The following is a 19,519-nucleotide window of genomic DNA, read 5'->3' on the forward strand; positions in this document are numbered from 1 at the left end:
TTGTTCGATACGGTTATTATGTGGAAAACGGTTTGACGGTACAATCAAACTAGTCATTTGGCTGGAAAAGCCATATGATGTAACAGGTCGTTTGGTCAAATAGGCCTTGTCGTCGAAAATTCCATTTGATTGAAACGATAGTTTGGCAGGAAGGGCAATTCGGCCGCTCGGATTATATGGCGAAAAACGTCGACCCGTTCGGCCAAACGCCATTTTTGAACAAATGAGCTTTCAGAGTAAACCGAGGAGTAAACGTCTTTTTCGGCCAAATTATAAGTTCGGCCGTGTGATCGTCACCCGTACGTCGCTTTCAGCCAAATGACATTTTTGGCCAAACCGATTTCGACCTTATGTCACCTCGTCCGACCAAGCAAAATTTTCGGTCAAACGATTTTTTTCGGCAGCTCGGGAAAACAACACTTTCGGCCATATGTTCATTACGGTCAAATGGGCCTTTTATGCCAAACGACCATCTAGGTCTTTTTGGCTAAATGACCTATGCAATTAGACGACTATTCAGCCAAATAACCTGTTCAGGCAAACGACATTCTCGGCCATATGTCTATTTCGACCAAATGTCAGTCGAATCTCAGATTAATGACATATTCGGCCAAACAACAAACGGCCCTTCCCTTTCAAAACATTTGATTTCAACGTGAAATTCTGTGGATTTCAACAGGAAGTCTTTGGAAATTTCCGCAGGTAATTCTTTGAGTTTGCCAACGGAAATTCTTTATTATTTGCTTGGGATATTTCTAAAATTTGCATCTGGTGGGCTTCGCGGCCGTGTGGTTAGTGGCGTCAGTCGTCTAAGCGTATTTTCAAGCCATAGAGTGGGAGTTTGATTCCCGCCCTAGTAAGGAGAAAACATTTCGTGAAGCGGAAAACGCTCCGCTGGTTCACTGGGTGCTGTGTGAATGTCCTGTCCGTTGTCTAATGCTAAGTATTAAGTATTCAGTCTGTGCGACCTTTTAAATCCTACAAAAAGATCTTCTAAATTTTTAAGGAAATTTACTTAGAATTTCAACGGTAGTATTTTCGAGATATCGAAGGAAATTTCTCAGAATTTTTAATGAAAGTTCTTAGTTTAACGAAAAGCTTTTTCGATTTTTCAACGAAAAATTGTATGGAATTTTCAAGAAAAATAGCTTTTTTCAGGAGAAATCCTCTGGAGTTTGAACGGGATTGCCATAAATCGTGTGGAGGATAAAAAAGAAAACTTCTAAATTTTATCGTTAAGCATCAAGATTTTTCAGATGCACTTGATGTTGTGGCTTATCTATGTCGTGGCCTTCTGAAAATTCCGGAACGTCCATGAAATAAACAAAAAATAATTAATTTCTTCGCATATTTGAAATTCTAACGCACCATTTGAAATTCTAACATCGGAATTTATTTCATTTGATTTATTCAAACTAAGGCCTCTGTAATACATAAAATTCATCTATATTCAGCTCGGTCTGTAGTTGCACGTCGCCAATTTTGTAGTCCACGGAGGGACCGCAGATCGATCCACCTTGCTCTCTGCGCACCTCGCGTTCTTGTCCCCTGCGGATCCCTATCAGGAATTATTTTCACCGGGTCATTGCCCGAGATTCCCCCTCTCCCCCTATGTAACACTTTTTGTATGAAGTATCTAAAAAATGTGTATGGATTGTCAAACTTCAGGAAACCCCCACCCCCTCTAAGCGTTACGTAATTTACGGAAGTTCCCTGAATACAAGAATTTTTCAGCGCCATTTGTTGTCTTTCACAAAATCCGTAACGTTGAATTTGATAATTTCGTTACCCCACCCTCCCTCTCGTAACTTATGGAAGGTTTATTTTTTTAACGGATCGTAAAGCTTGGTATGACTTCCTTTTTTCCCGCAAAGCGTTACGTAATTTGTGAACATTCCCTTCGGGAAGATCCATTAATTACGTAACGAAATATTTGCCATTTTCAACCCCCCTTCCCCTGTGTCACACTTTTTGTATAAATCATTGCAAGTTTTTGTATGGATTGTCACACTTCGGGCAACACCCCCTCCCCCTCTAAGCGCTATGTAATTTATGGATGCTTCCTTAAGAAGGCGAGAAAGTCACTATCATGTCTTGCGCATATTGGATACGTTACACATACACAAAGATAAGATTTCTATTTTTCTAAGATAGGTAAAAATATTACCCCGGATAATCGAGACATTTTCTCCGGTTAATCGAGCCCCGGATAATCGAGCCTCCGGATAATCGAGTCCGGTCTGTAATCGAGGGTAAAAAGTCCATATAATCGACTTCGTAAATATATATAATCGTAATCGTAAAAGGGCAAAACAAGATTATACTCTCTCTAACTCGATGTTTTCCCTTCCTTGATAAAATTCAAAGTCCCTTGAATCAACCATACTGCATTCCCTCCATAAGTCGATATCTTCCTAATTCGATATTCCCTAAATCGAAGTAATTTTCCAAAGCAAGAAAAGAAATAGTTACAGTTTGAAGTAAGACGACGAGAGAGTAAGAGTTTGAGTAAGAGACGAAAAGTAATAGACGAGAAGTTAGAAATGAGAAGTAAGAATCAAGACGTAAAAAATGAGAAATGAGAAGTGCGAAGTAAGAAGTGAGCAGTCAGTACTAAGAAGTGAGAAATGAGAGGTGAGAAGTTAGAGGTGAGAAATTCGAAGTGCGAAGGGAAGTAAAGAAGAAATTCAAAGTAAGAAGTGAAAATTATGAAGAGAAAAGTGAGAAGTGAAAAGTTAGAAGTAAGAAATGAAATATGATAAGAGAGAAATGAGAAGTCAGAAGTGAGATATAGGAAGTTAAGAGTGAGAAGTAAAAAGTGAAAAATGAGAAGCGAGAAGTGCGAAATTATTAATAGTGAGTAGTGCAAAGATAAAAGTGAGAAGTAAGAAATTCCAAGTGAGAAGGGATAATTGGGAAGTGAGAAATAAGAATGGAAAAGCGAGCAGTGGTAAGAGAGAGGTCAGAAGCGAGATGTGCAAAGAGAGAAATAAGAAGTACAATAATAGCAGTAAAACAAAAAAAAATGTTTTGTAAATATCTGGGAAACAATTGTTATTTCGAACAATTTGACCTAGTATGTCATTTTCAAACAAGCTGCTTAATTTTGTGTACGTTAATTTCGTCATATTTGTAGTTCACTGCTAAAATTTCAGCTCAATTGGTCATCGGGGAATAAAGTTACAGCATGTCAAAGTTTGCTATTTTTTATGAAAATCGACCTTTGCTGCCATTATTACTCAATATATTGCTTCTAACTTCCCAATTATCATCTCTCACTTCTTACCCATTGCTCCTGTTTTTCTCACTACTCACATCCTACTTCTCACTTCGTAATTATCACATCTCACTTCTCACCACTCACTTTTCAGTGTAACAAATGACTTTCTACTACTCACATGTTCCTGCATATATCTCACTACTTAATACTCACTTCCGTTTCTTAGTGCTCACTACTTACTACTCTGTACTCATTTCGTACATATTATTTCTCGCTTCTCGCTGTTCACTATTCAAACATCTCACTTATGGCTTCACTTCATTTGCTTATCTCCATACCTCCCTAACTCATTGTAACACAATTTTAACAACTTCATTTATTGTTACCAATAACCTGTGATATAAATGAGTTAGGATTATTTTGATTCTGCTGTTCTCTCAGAAATGATAGACGTACGGTATATGGCTCAAACCTCAGCCTACTGAGCACATTTATCGTTGTAAATCTTCATATTGAATGCTCCAACCAAAATTATACAGCTGGCTTACTTTTTGTTATAACGCAAAGTAGTCAAAAATAAAATCAGTTGCGCACAATCTCTTATTTAAGCCATTAAAAATCTTGAGCGCAGTGAACTTTATGTTCGGCAAATCTTTTTAATATTTGCTCTGGTGGTGGATGGTTTTTCATCCCAAGAAAGGTTGGTGCATTATTCAACATAAATCGTTTGCAGCATGCCTGCTTAAGTGATTGATAAAAAAAAACCACATCAAACCGATTATAAAACCGAATGATAAAAACCGATTTTTCACGCAAGTATATTGCATTTATCAGTTGAAAAAATGCGCTAATCTAGCGTATTGTAGCTAAAATATGCTTGATACACTTTAAAAAAAGCAGTAATAAATATCTCTCTACAAATTATAATTATCGCTGAATTATTGATTATTTTGCCTGATGAGCCATAGGCTAACATTATCTTTCGTTACCGTATGTAGATTGTCAAACGAATGATTCAATTAGCAACCCGTATAATCGACATGCTACACTCTTTCATATGTCATCCAAATTCAAAGAAAACTGCATCATCATCAATGCCATATTGATATCCAATGCACAGATGAATTTGAAACTGATATAATGATCAGATTTATGGAAAATATCATTCGGTTTAATAATTCCATCATCAATGGAAAAGCTTTCATCAGGTTTCCAGGAACATTGTTAAGCATCGTACGTTAATTATGAAATTCAACATAGCTCGCGATTCACACAAGTTCCTCCCCTATGCTTTCCCGGATGTAGTTCTGATGTCGAATGCAATGTTGAAAGTGCAATACTGTCATAATCAGTTGCATGGTGCTGACTTCTATGCTTCTAAAATTCACAAAAGGCGCAAGGAAAGAACATGAATTCGGTCAAAGGTAGGTGAACACTTTTCTTGAGAGATATTTGGTAACAGTTATGTTCATCGGGTTATCGGGCTCGAATTGATACATAAGACTTTTGAAAAACACAAAATCACCGTCTAGACCAGAGGTTATACAGACTGAACAGTGAACATTAGGTTCTCAATCTTCAAATTGGAAAAGGTCTCGCCTTCTTCATTCTTCATGGATCGAGAATTCAAATTAAAAAATTGAAAACAAAAATTACTCGGATCCATTACGAGGTCCAGTGGCAGATAGGTGTTATCCATCACTCAATCAAAACAGCGTCTGCTATTTCACTCTCAACTGCCATCACTTTCAATCAAGCTCCCATTATGCTGATCAGAATACAAACACCATTCATCGGACGTCGACGCCGTATATGGGAGCTCACCCAGAGAATCAACTTTCAGGAAGACGAAGCACACGCTTTGCTTTTGCGAACGATGACCGGTGCACTTAACAATGACATAAATTGTCCTCAAACTGTGACAATTTAGCTCCACGAGATGGGATGATATCTGTGGATGTGTGGACTGGACAAAAGACTTCGTTATGGGCATTATCACTACTTTTTTGTACCGCCTTGTATTGTACCACTTATAAAAGAAACTACTCCGCTTATTTTTCATCGCAACCAAAAATAAGCGCCAGCGTCGCCCATAAGAAAAACATACCTCCAGAAAAAGAGCTACTTTGATATTTTTGGAAATTTTGCCATCACGTGGTGGCTTGTGGCGGTGAATGCGTTGATAGCACGTGCTATTTGTACTGCGGATACATTTTACACATATAGGTATGATAGGCTTGGAAAATGATTCCGAAAGTTGTCATTTCGTTGCAGGGCACAACACATAAGGTATGGGAAATGATCGTATGGCAAACTAGCTTTAGCAGGGACTTCTATTTTTCTGCTGGAATATGGCCTACTGTTCGACTTAAAAGTTATTTTTGTTTCGCTCATTCGCCGAAAAAAGATTTCGCTTTGATATTTAACCAAAGCAGGAAGTATCCACATTATGATTTGTCACAATAATGATTACAATCATTGATAAAAAAATACCAAACTGCCAAAGAGAGACCTTAAAACAATAGAGACTACCCACAAGTAATGTTGTCTAATTTATCCTCTGTTGTGTTTTTCGGTAAATTGAGGTTTGTCATAGAAGATGAAATTGGGATGATGGTTTCAAAATCCTAATATTAAATAGAAGAAAACCCCTATGCAGTAAACTAGTGGCAAATTGTTGCACATAGCGGGATGTGTATTTTTTCTCTTTTGATGGATGATACGGGCACAGAAGCTGTTGCAATAAAATTTTCGGTATTAAAACGAATGCTGTTGTGGTGGCTCTGGGTGGAATTCCCACACAGACGGAGATCAATCATACATTGTCTGTGCCTGAAGCAATATAACAACGCTCCATGCAAATGAAATGTTCCTTTCCGAGCAGTGTGCCATATTGGGAGGAGTGCAATATAAGACTGGAAAAGCAACAAAACTCATATTTTGGCACAAAGTTGGTCTTTCCACAGGCTAGTAGGAACTTTTTTTTAACTTGTGATGGTGATGCGCAGATGATATTGAGTGATGAAATTGTGTTTATTTTGCAGGAGGATGAAACGACCTATAGGAGCTATCGAAATTTCCCAAAATGCTTTTGTATATGACTGCAATAGGAAGTAAAAAGTTGTGGGAAATGGTCTGGAAACAAAAGTATTAATCATATTTTGGTTCAAAGTTAGTCTTCACTGGCACCGAAATACAAGGTGAATACCGGAGCATCTAAGTAGAAGTTTGTGAACATGTGAGATTGTGAGAAGTCGGTTCAATTTAATAGCCTTGATAGTAAAATACTATCGAAAATTTTATTTGAAAAGTTTTCCTGCGTTTGTGATTATGGTCGTTACCAAACCTTCATTACGCGCAAAACTGACGAACAAGCATGGACCTATCTATGTTGGTCTTCGAGAATGGATGAAAAAATTTTCTGAGTTTCCACGGGAAATTATTTTAAAATTCAACGAGAAATAGTTCGAAATTTCCAAGAAATATTTTTCGGAATGATCAGTTGAAATTCTTTTATATTTCTACGGGTAATTTGAAATTATTCTAAATTTACAGGAGCCAATACTGAATGTCTATGTAAGAATCTTTGTATTTGCCACGCAAATTATTCTGAATCTACGCGAATTTTTTTTATATATTTCCACGGCAGATTCTTCGGAATTTACAAAGGATTTGAATCTCTACAAAGAATTCTCTGGAACTTCCACGGAAATCCATTTTTTTATTGACCACACGTTGTCATTATAAATAGTGGAATATATAGATGAGCGAAGATAAATCCTTTGTCTCCAAACGAACTGTCAAACGTGTCTCCTAACGACCATGACGTCACGATTTCAAAGAAAATATTAAGGGGTGTTATATCATATGCGCATGATACACGGTCAAAAAACGAACCCAACCATGATTTCGCTCATCTATAGATTCTACTATCTATAGTCGTCATCAGATTTCAGATTACTGGCAAGATATTCACCGACCGACGAAAAAGAGTCATTGAAAGCATTGTCAACTCTTGCAGGACTTTTAGTTCATAATCGTCTTACATAAATCAACTCGTTGATACTTGACCACAGAACTTCAGAGTTATCAGCCTTAATATCTCCCCGGTAATAGGCAGCTTTGGCACGTTACCACAATCTACTATTTAATCAGAAATAACAGTTATTTTTAACTTTTTGTCTGTGCTCTGGGGTCAATATGACCCCAGGCTACTTTGAAAGCCTACCCTTTTTTAAGTTTTCAACCGATTCTTCTATTTTTTGGTAGTTTGGTGAAACTTGCCGAGATCTATCCCCTAGGTGCGCTTGAAATTTTTAAAACATAGTTTTTTTTTCTCAAACAAAGTTTTTTTTTCTTTCCTATAAACTTCCTATGAAAATACTTCTTGAATTTCTCTTCGAGTTTCTTTAGAAAGGGGCTATCCACAAACCACGTAGACCGAAATTTCACTTTTTCAAACCCCCCCGTCCCCTCTAGTAGACTTTCGTAGACTTTATCAAAACCCCTCCCTCCTCCCTTGATGTCTACGTAGACTTTACCAAATTTTACAAAACATCATATGTAATTGGAAAAATATGGAAATCAACCACGTTTTAAGCAATTCAGCTATTCAGTTCCATTTCCATGTAAACATTAGTGCATTACAACAAAATTCGAATTTCAAACTTACTTAACTTATTAAATCGTGAATTTTCAGAATTTAGAAAAATTCGAAATTTCGAGTTAGAATTTCGAGAATGTCAAGTCTAAATTCCAATAAGTTTTGCGTGGAAATTTCCCAATTGATAATATCCCGCTGAATAATCATCCGTTAAAATCCCAAGATTTTTATTCTAAACTAGTCGACCCGGCAGACGTTGTCCTGCATAGTAGGCGAAAATGCGCGTTCTGAGCTACCCGTGCAAAATGCCCATACGACTCTCAATTTTAGTTTTTCACGATTCACTCAACCTAACCGTGATTTTCGCATGAGGAAATATCATATAAACCCGTCGGAAAGGATAACAAACATATCTGCTGAAGGAATGAGGAAAATCCGTCCAGCCGTTTTCGAGTTATGCGGATACGAACAGACCATTTAATTTGTATTATATAGATTCCAAAAGTTTCCCCGTTAAAAAACCGAATAATTCTCCGTGAAAATTTAGAATTATTTTCCGAGGTAATTTTTATTTAAAACGGACATTCCGAAATATTTCCCGTGGAAATTTAGAATGGTTTCCTACGATATTTTATAATTTCTTTTGCAAATTTGGAGCAATTTATTGAGGAAATTTAAATAAATCTTATGGGCATTCCTAAAAATATTTTCTGAGTAATTTTCGGTGGAAATTATGGAGAATTTTCAGTTGAACTTTTTGTGAACTTCTCGTAAAAAAAATCGAATAAATTTTCATGAAAATTAAAAGGGCTACTGCAATTTTTTTTTTTTTTTGAGGAAACTCAAACTGTTTTTGGTGGGAAATTCAAATAATTTCTAGGAGAAGTTTTCAACAATTTATTTAGAAATTCCGAAAATTTTCCATCGATAATTCCAAAGAATTTGCATTAGAACTGCTAAGAAATTTACGAAGGAGAATTTTCCACGGGCATTTCGAATAATATTGCTTATATTTGCAAAAAATTCCTCGCGAAAATTCCGAAGAATTTCCGAAATTAAGCAAATCTATTTCGGGGAGATCCCAGAAAATCTCCAGTGAATATTCTGAAGGGTTTCTCGCGGAAATTTTGGAGAATTCCCTTTACAAGTTCCAAAGAATATCTTTTGGGCATTCCAAAGACTTTTTCTTGGATATATCAAAATGCTTCCTTTGTAAATTAAAAAAAAAACCCGTTGAAGTACGACATAATTTCCATAGTTTGCAAAGAAGTTCCTGCCGAAAATCAAACGAAATTCTAGTAGAATCTGCAGTCAAATCTAAGTGAAGATTTTAAAAAAAAATCCAAAGTTTTTATAGAATACTTTGGATAATTTTCCTGCTCAACACAGAAGAATTTCCTGGTGAAATCCATGAAAGTTTTAAGCCATAGCTCAGACTTTTACTTTAGTGAAATTCATTAAATTTTAAGGAGAAATCCCCCCCTCAAGAGTCTACGTGGTTTATAACCAGCCCCAAAGTAATTTAGTAATTCCTTTACGAATATGTTCTGGAAGCCCATCGAGAAATCCACCCGAAACTTCGGAAAGAGAAACAGATTCAAAAAAACGTGTAGCCGGGAGAATTTCATGTATACACGGTTAGGGACTCGGAATTCGGTAATTCATTCTATTGAAAAGATCGGTGATCTGAAAAATTACGGATGTTTCGATAATCTTTCGCAAGGTAATTAGAAACTGTAAATAAAATTACTAAATTTCGGTATTTTATTTAATAATTTACAGAAAACTGTGAAAAATATTAAAAAAGCTGCAATATTGGTGAACGCAAACAAGTTCGAGACATCATGCAGGAAACTGGAATTGAATGAGTAAGTATTTCCTAATGAATTTTGAAGTCCCTGCTCGAAATTAGATTAATTACTCCTGGGATTTCCTAAAGGACTCCCTGAGAAACTTCCGAAAGGAATTCCTGGAGAAATTCGAAGAAGTTTTTGAAGGAATTTCCAGAAGAGTTTTTATGAAACTTTTCTAGGAATACTTGGAGTAACTTTCCGACAAATTTATTATCTCAACTAGTTTCTGGTGGAACCTTCGAAAGAATTCTTTCAAGAACTTCTTAAGGCAAACATAGAGGAACTTCAGGAGGAACTTTCGGAGGAATTGCTGAAGAAAATTCAGGGGGAGTTTCTGGAGGAACTCTCAGAGGAACTTCTCAAAAAATTCTAGGGAAACTTCCTGAGCAATCACTGGAGGAATTTGGATGGAAATTTTTAGGAGTTTCGGGAAGAATTCTTGGAGAAACCTTCCGAGAAATTTCTGAATAAACTTCCCGAATAACTCCTGGAAGAATTTCCAAACTAATTCTTGGAGGAACTTCATGAGGAATTTCTGCGTAAATTTGGAAGGTTTCCTTTTAGGAAACCGAGAGGAATTCCGGAGGAATTCCTGGAGGAACTTCCGGAGGAATTCCTGGAGGAACTTCCGGAGGAATTCCTGGAGGAACTTCCGGAGGAATTCCTGGAGGAACTTCCGGAGGAATTCCTGTAGGAACTTCCGGAGGAATTCCTGGAGGAACTTTCAGAGGGATTCCTGGAGGAACTTCCGGAGGAATTCCTGGACGAATTTCCGGAGGAATTCCTGGAGGAATTTCCGGAGGAATTCCTGGAGGAACTTCCGGAGGAATTCCTGGAGGAACTTCCGGAGGAATTCCTGGAGGAACTTCTGGCGGGATTCCAGAAAGACGAATTCCTGGATGAACTTCTGGAAAAATCTTTGGAGGAACTTCCGAAAAAAATCCTTGAGGAACTTCCGAAGGTATTCTTGGGGAAACTTCTTTAGAAAGTTCTGAAGAAGCTTCCGGCGAAATTCTTGAAGGAACTTCCGGCGGGATTCCTATAGGAACTCCCAGTGAAATTCCTAAAGAAACTTTCCGTGGGTTGCCAGGAGGAACTTTCGGCGAAATTCCCGAAGGAACTTTCAGCGGAATTCCTGGCGGAATTTCCGAGGGAATTTCTGGTTGAACTTTTGGCGGAATTTCTGGATAATCTTCCGGAGGAATTTCTTGAGGAACTTCCAGCAGAATTCCTGGATGAACTTCCGGAAGAATTCTTGAAATTTTATGCAACTTGCAGGGTTTAGCTGGTGCAGTTTATTTCTGCTGACTTACACGAGTGTTTACTTCCGAAAGCTTGGGGGTGTTTGACGGAAGCCAGTAGAGGCGTTCGGAATATTCATCGCTGCTGCAGTGGATGCTTTCTGGTAAACGGCTCGTTTCTGCTGCTTCCTATGTGTCTGCCGGAGTAAACGCAACATCCGATGCAACTCACGTGAAGGTATAATTATTATTATCAATGTACTGTCAAACTTCTTTGTCGCGTCGTGTCGCAATTAAAAAAAGGCGTAACAGCCAAAATTTATTCTTTCCGGTTCCGATAGGATTGCACTCATTACTTTTGCAAGCCTCAACTAAATGCCCTGTATGGTTCTCCGAAACTTACTACCCGATCAACCAAATCCTGAACGATGATGTATCCGTGCATCGTAGAACATCACAGCAGGACCATCGATAAGATTTCAATCATTAATTTCATACGCTTCAGTAGTTCCTCCATGAGTCGATGTTCTAAGACTCGATATAATTCCATACTAAAAATATTTTCTCAGTTACTCTGCCTTCCTTAGTTGTGCGGTAAGATGCGCGGTTACAATACAAAACCACGTTAAAGGTGGCTAGGTTATAATCTCGGCTGTCTAGAAAATTTTCGGGTTGGAAATTATCTCGAATAATCGTTTTAGCATCATATCTGAATGCAAAAATGGTAACATGGCTCAGAAACTTCAAAGTTGATAACTGTGGAGTGCTAAGCTAAGCTAAGCTAAATGAACACTAAGCAAACTCCCAGTGGGGGATGTAATGCCAATAAGAAGAAGTTAATCTGATGGTCCTTTCAATAATTTTCCAAAGAACTTCTGTTCACACTTTTGATCTTCTGGACGCAGTGGTTCTACGCCCCAATAAAAATTCGTGTTCGAATGGACATTGCTCGACACAAGCACCTCCTTAGTCATTGTCTATTTGATAGATACCTCGATATTAACTTAATGTCATTTTGGATGACCTTAAATATCTCATGTTCAAAAAACTTTGAACCGAATTGGGTGTATACTTGGTGAGGGACATTTCAAAAGACCTGTTTGATCTGGAAGATACCTTGAGCTGAACTCGAGAGCGTTTTGGAGTACCTTGAACATCTTGTTTTCGGGGGAATTTGGTTCATACGACGCACATTTGAATCATTTGTTTGAGAAACTACATATATCCAATATACACAGTTTCGAGAAAACAAACAAATACTGTTTTTGAACAAATTGACACCGAATATTTCGATTTCATTGATAGAGATCAAAAGATTTTGGCAAAACTCAATACCCTGGGGCACTTTCAGTGCGAAAACTGTGAGCAGAACTCCATAATTGCCCTTCAAATTGCGTGCACATATGTAGTTTTTCAAACAAACGAAAAAAAAATTATACATTCCAGAACAAAAAAAAAATCGTATTTTTTGCAAGAATACGTATTTTTGGACGAGGATTCAGAATATTTAAAAATATCTCATTTTGGCCAAAAATGTTACATATGCAGTTTCTCAAACAAACGGTTCATTTGCTTATTGATCCAGTTTGAGATTTGATCGATCTGTTAGATTCCGTGGGCTGAACTCGAGAACGTTTGCATGCTCTCAGAAGCTAAATTTTCCCAATGTTTTGGATATCTCGGTCTTCAGGGTATATTTACACTTGAGCTCCGATATTTTTCCTGTAAAGCCGACATCCTGATTAACAACTTTGCCGATGAAAATGAGAACCTAACTCACTTCTGTAATTTTACACAACCAAACTAAAATGCTGGACATATATGACCCATCCGTCCCAAAAGGGTTTGAAATCACAAAGCTGATAATAACACCGTCCATCGCGGTAGATTACGTTATACTCCCTCCCTACTCATCGAAATTTCTATTTATTATTCAAAAGCTTCTGCTATCCCCGACTGTATAGAAAATTCAATTATATCGACGTTTTGCATTGGAAAGATTCAATCGTGCTCAACCTGTAAGTCTCCTCTTGTTGGAGCAATGTACACTTCAATAAGCAACCTCTTCGTTAAACCATAAAAAATAGCTATATATAGATTCTGATTTTATCACTTAATCAAAAAAAAAAACTTTCACAGCCATATCTCTTTTAGAAAGCCATTAAACAAGTTGCGAAACAATTTTCCTAACAATAGGATTTCAGGACATGAAAAACAATATGAAAGAGGGAAGGAGACATTTCTTTGCCCAGAGAAAACAGAACTCCTACCCCCAAGATAAAACTTTCTTCCAAGAATAACCCAAAAACACCAATAAAAAGCCCGCTCATTTTCATTTTATTGCTTTTTACCTTTATCACGGCGCGCTGATGCCTTTTTCGTCCTCCATCGTTCAACGCCAGGGAAGCTCCCCGAGCCTGCTCCTAAAATTAATCTGCTTCTGCTGACGACACTCGGATCACGTATACACAAACCGGCCTCGATCTCTGACTTCCCCCACCACTCTATCACGATGGTTGGGTCGGTGGTTCTTCGGAAATGTAATTAACTCGCACTACACGTGAGCTGGTTCAAACTACTTTTTTCAACTAGGACGAGGCCACTTTCGATTCACTCGGGCTGTCCTCTAGTGGAAAATGCTACAATTTTTTCGTGCCGCAGCACTCGCATTTCCTTTAATTAATTTAATGTTACAACTTTTTCCAACTTGCCGCTCGATTGCCACTCCAAGATACTCTTTGACAGTTTCCTTTGGTGCGCACTTGCTTGGTCTGGATTGCTTCATTTGCATAAAACTCCCGTCGCTGCACGCTTAACTGATGTTAGGTATTCTCACTTTATACAATCAGCAATTCACATGGATTTTTTTTTTGTTTTCGACTGACAGAGAAAAACTTTTACGAATTCTTTTTCGTCTTTTTCTGGGAAATTCAGCACACGCCAATGCACGCCACTCTCACTTAAGCTGATGGAAATTTGACGATCGACACTTTTCCAGCTAGAAGGAACACCTTCTGCATCACTCACCTTAACGCCAAAAACTCTCTACTGGCTGATGGTGATGGAGTTTTAACAACTCGAGTAAACTTTTTTTTTCGCTACTTGTTATCTCAATAATCTAAGTTTCAGCTGGACATCACACAACGCTTTGTTGGAAAATGCACTCAATTAGTATGCGACGGTAGTTTCGAGAAGATGGCTCACAAGGACACCAAGTGCTACCTTTTTCATGCAAAGATAGCTGATGATGATGATGTGGATGCTGACAACATGCTGCAGATTATGACATCGTGCCTGCGGGTGAGAGAAGGATATAGACAATTGTTATAATCAAGTTGATATGAATAAATAGTTGTTTTCTGATTTTGCTGGACCAACATTTGGAAAAAGCCGAATTCTCTACTGAAACCTTATAGCCTTGTGACTGACTACTTTTTAATCGCAGCCCAAGTTGTTCCTTTTTTGAATTTTAGTAGTTTTGCATTTGGTTATCGATGACACAGTACAAAGAGAAATCAGAAAAACTATCAAACGAAACCATTCAACTGAATGGACCGGAGCGGAAATAAACATTGTTTTGGTTGCTAACTTTGTAATTCCGCAATATCAACAAGAGCAGTATTCCATATATGTATGGTAAATTGTTTCAATTGTTTTCTACAAAGTAATCGAAAATATTATTGCATCCTTATTGGAGACATGATTGGTTCGTATGCTTAGCTTCAGCACCCGTTCCGATGTTGCCCATTGATGTACAACATCGCGTTAGGAAAGATGTTGGTTTTACCCACAGTTCCCCCACGCTCATACCTCATGTTCTCACGCCAAGTGGTGTACCATTAAATAGCAATAGCTGGCGCCAGTAATGAATGCAAACATGGAACAAAGATGCGTGCCTGAATAACTGAACCGTTTCACCATTTCATTTTGATTGTAAACTTTCATTCACCCGTTTCAAAGATTTGATCCTCTTTTAGTACAAAAGGCAATAGCATTCCTAAATAGGCTCAAATAATTTTTCAAAAAAAAATTACGAACTGTGGACATTTGCTATATCTCTCGTCCCCCTGGTATATGTGCAGCGCTTGATTTAAAGTAAAGAAAACAGCCCCAATTCATACGCCAAGCCCTGCATTTATATTCCAGGATAAAGTCGTGACAGTCGTACAAAATGTAAAACAAACGCTCTACTCCCAACAGCAACGATAGTTCTTTCTGTTTCCAGCTATTCTATTTTACTAGTCTTAACTCGAACCATGTTGTAAAACTAATAACAATCAACAAATAAAAAACACGCCCGCAAAAACATGTTTTAATTAAAAAATTAAACTTTTTAATTTGCCCTTGCCTCAATGACCGACGACGGGCGAAACAAAGGGACGCCTTCTTCTTTTGACGCCGCTAATTCGATGTCATCCGTCCGTTGTCTGACTTGGACCGCTGCTATCCATCAGCGTTTGGCCCTGTATGCAACTCACCAATCATCCCGACAATCAACGGATCCCCCAAACGACGACGGTTGACGCTAATGATGGTGCTAATGCTAAACGATGACACTGGAAGCTGGGCGCGAGGAATTGATTGTATTTTAATGCCACCCTCATGATTCAATCGATGGAGCCAGAATTAATTAAAAATCGATGAATGGATGTTTGCGTGCCGTACAACAATCTATTTTTTTTGCCAGAGCAAAGTGGTTCGAATCGCAAAATACACAAGCTTGAAAAAAAATACTAAAAATACTAATTGCATCACATTTTTCAAAATCAGCAGTAACACTTGGCAAATAAAAAGTGAAATCACAGGCAAATGACAAACAAAATCTTGAGTCTGAAGGGTGACGACTCGCTTTTTATATTTTTGTAGTAAATTTCAATACCGTCTTTCCATTTCAAAAATGTTATACTGGATAAATTTCATTATTATTCTTTTGGTAGAATTTTGGTACGAGAATGATTTGATTATTTTAGGAGAATTTGGCCACGAGATAGATTTGAACTCATCCCAAAGCTCAGGACTACATAGCATAACCATTATACAGGTATGATTTAGTTTAAATCCAACTTTCTCATTTTTCGATGAATTATTTGGTCTTTAGCTAAAAGAATCCTAAAGCTCATCATGGCGTAATGAACTCGCTGCTCATAACTGTGCGAGTGCTTAACGAGACAATGATTACACCAGGAAAGAAATGCCTTTTTAAGCCGCTGTGCAATGGTTCGCGTTGCAGATTGGTGAAATACTGAACCGAAGTGACGATTCGAGAAATTCGTGTCACAATGTGTTTATTTGTCTGAGCGGGACCTCTTGCCTCCACAATGTTCGCTGATGGCGATATTTTTTAATTAAAAGTTCTTTTCCAAGTGGAATTTGTAGTTAGCGTGGCGCAATAGTGCGACGAAGTTTTTGGTAGAAGAAACCCAGGAGCTTTGGTTTCTCAGCATTTGTCTGTTGTTATAAGTTTTTCTCCTCGCTGTAGCCATGTCGATTGTGACGGAAATAATGGAATGAAAATTATTTTGCCATGTAAACATTTTTCATTTAGCTGCACAGTAAGGAAGAACGCTATGCAATACTGTTTCGAGTCACGCATGCACCGTTTTGACTCAAATTCCTAACATGACTCATATTCCGAATACTCGCTTTCAAACGGCCATTTTGTCTTAATTCGTGTATTTTTTTTTTTGCACAGGAGCTTGAATTCGTTTGTAATCTTGATCCTCTGTGCGGAAAACCAATGAAAGTTTTAGTTTTATGGCGCTAAAACGCCAGTGTTTGGAATATGAGTCATGTTCGGAATTTGAGCCAAAACGGTAATACATATTAATTGTATATGTATGATTTTTTTTATGTAATTGTACCACAAAAAAATGTTTCCATAAAACGACTCAAAGTCCATCTTACTTGGCACATTTGATTCATAACCACTTCGAACCGAGCGGACGCGTGGTTCGCTGTTCTCTAAGAACCGCTATAGCTAACAAACGCAAAAAAAAGTGTTCCCGAATTCGTGAACCAGCAAAAATACACCGTGATTTAATTCATGGATTTGGGAACACTAGTCACGTTTTCAAGAACGTTCCAGAAAACGTGAAAAAAGAAAAAAAGAAAACTGTTGTTCACGAAAAAATACACCGTGAACTTGTTAGTTCACGAATTCATGAACGCTTTTTTTTTGCGTGCAGGTATTTCGCCTCCATGATTTTTTTTTGTTCTCCAAAAACCCACGAAAAACGTTACAATCAAAGTTTTAAATATAATTTGTCCATAAAATGCTAGAAATCATCCTATGACCTCCTTTCGATATCTTAGTTTGAAAATATATGTTTTTGTAGTTCAAATTATATAACATAATTAGTGTATTTTTGTAATTATGGCACCCCTTGGCGATTTCAGGCGTTAGTAACCCTTTGTTGCGATGTGATTGTGCTGACAGGGTATACCCCCTTAGGCATAAGGACGTTAGGGATAATGGACGTTCAGCATAAAATGTTTCAAAGAACAGTTTTTGATATGAAGAAGGCAGAATTATGCCTAACGTACATTATGCCTAACGAAGTGAGCTATATTACTAATATACTGCATCTGGCTCCACGTAACAACTCGAACAGTCCGCGGTTGTGGATCAATCATACCGCAAGAGAAATTCGGCTATCCTGGTCGTCACTCTTGCGAAAGCACTCAACTGCCCTGCGTTCTGGCATATTCTTCCGACGATGTTATCGGTGGGCGCCGATCAGAGTAAACCAGAGCTACTTTATTCTCATACGTACAAAAATGTGCTACTGAGACTCTTACTATACCAGCGCATAGCACATAAGAATCAAAGTCTGAGTACTCAAGGGACGCATTAATCAAAATTTCGCGCGTTACTTGAATGTGACAACCAAAAAATTCAAGTGCGCGTGCCCCACGCTCGTCGCCGCGCGCTTCCTCATCTTCTATTTTGAAGTTTGTCATTCGTATTCCTGTTTTCATTAGTTTACTAACACAAATTTTATGATGAAAACTAATGACATTGTGCTCTCAATCGTATATTTAAGTAAGTGAACTGCCTCAATCCGAAACCAGCTTCCAATTCCCATATTGGGGTCATTGTATGTCTATGATTTAACCTTCCGGGATTCTTTTGGTCCTAGATCGTTCTCGTAGTCCCGCCTCTGTTGTGAATGTGAAAAATGCTTTTTTGAAGCTATTTTACTTTGTACAAAGGTGCGAATCCCCGAAGGTTAAATCGGGTTTTTTTAATAATGAAAAATTACTGAAGTAAAAATTGAGTTAAGTCTTGTACTTTGACTCCATCGTCCCACGATTATATGAATGGTATTATATGGAAATGTAATGTAAGATAGTGTTTTTGATTTAGGATATTATCAGTTTTATATCAGAACCGCCTAAGTTGCAAGAAACACAATCTGTGGTAAAAATGGTACAGCAGCTAGGATTTCCATCAAAATGTTAAACATTTTTAAATGATCGTACGTTATAGTTCAAAAAAGTGTATCAACCCCTTTGGAAAGTTGATATACATACCATCAAAACTGGCGTAAAAACATTTTAAAAAAATACAATAATCTGCTGGATAAGGTTATCAGGGGTAGGAGGCGGAACCATTTGGGCAGCACCCCCTATTCCTGTCCGCAACGTTAGTAACTCGACCGCGTTTCAACCAAATGGCTTGATTGTTTGTACATCACTAGATATCGACAGAAACTAACCATGTACTAAAAAACAAGTACAGTCAACTTTCGCTCGTTGGGCTAAACTCGTAGCCCATCTAGTGAAAGACTTTCGTTAGTTGGACTGAGATTTCATCTGTCAAATCAACGAATACAATAGAAATTCAGAGCTGCCAACTGCGAAAAATAAAAAAAAACTGCCGTTGATGTCATAATTTGACGTCCACCTTCGTTTTAAGTGGGCTACAGCCCAACTAACGGGCGCCCAACTAAATCGTAGCCCATCTAAAGATAGCCCAACGAGTGAAATTTGACTGTAATTCGGTTGTAATACGCTCGAGTAATAAAAGTTGCTAACGGGAATAAAAGGTGCTGCCCAAATGGTTCTCTACCCTATTTGTAGATTTTAAAATATTTATTAGGAAAAATGGTTAGAGCATATTCAGAGAACAATATATTTCAACTTTTTGTTGATGTATACATTAACATATTTCACCACTGTTGAATGGTCTGCAAGTCGTTTGTATGTTGCTTTCATGTTACTGGCATAATCGATTGACACCGACAAAATTCTCCGTACATCAATACCGCAGAGTTGTAGGGGTGGTGTCAATATTTCGTCGGTTGAATTTGCTGCAGCATGACATGCATTTGACTCGCCAAATCGATCTTAACACCGATGAGCATACCGTCTATGTCTAAGATGATGTGTTTTTATATTAAATGTGAGCTAACTTGATGAACGGGGTACATATGCCGCGTCGTTCTGAGTCCATTTCCGATTGGTCTTGGGTTCTATGGAAAGCATGATAACGAAGTCTATTTACGATGAAAAGTGATGCACTAATCAAGGTGCATGATTCGTAAAATGCAATTAGAAAAGAAACTCTTCAATTCTATCAATTACTACGTCGAGCTTGTAT

The 19,519-nt window shown here is 37.8% G+C and overlaps 1 protein-coding gene across 3 annotated transcripts in view; it reads right to left on the reverse strand.

Annotated features, from left to right (window-relative positions):
• LOC134226139 (FMRFamide receptor) overlaps positions 1-19,519 on the reverse strand; it is a 371,866-nt gene that overhangs the window by 343,490 nt on the left and 8,857 nt on the right. For all 3 annotated transcript variants that reach the window (XR_009983402.1, XM_062706718.1, XM_062706719.1), the window contains exon 2: positions 13,269-14,211. The gene's annotated coding sequence lies outside the window, so the exon portion shown is untranslated. The remainder of the gene's footprint in view (positions 1-13,268; positions 14,212-19,519) is intronic.

Source organism: Armigeres subalbatus, chromosome 3 (assembly GCF_024139115.2).
Source record: "Armigeres subalbatus isolate Guangzhou_Male chromosome 3, GZ_Asu_2, whole genome shotgun sequence".
In the NCBI taxonomy this organism is placed as follows: Eukaryota; Metazoa; Arthropoda; class Insecta; order Diptera; family Culicidae; genus Armigeres; species Armigeres subalbatus.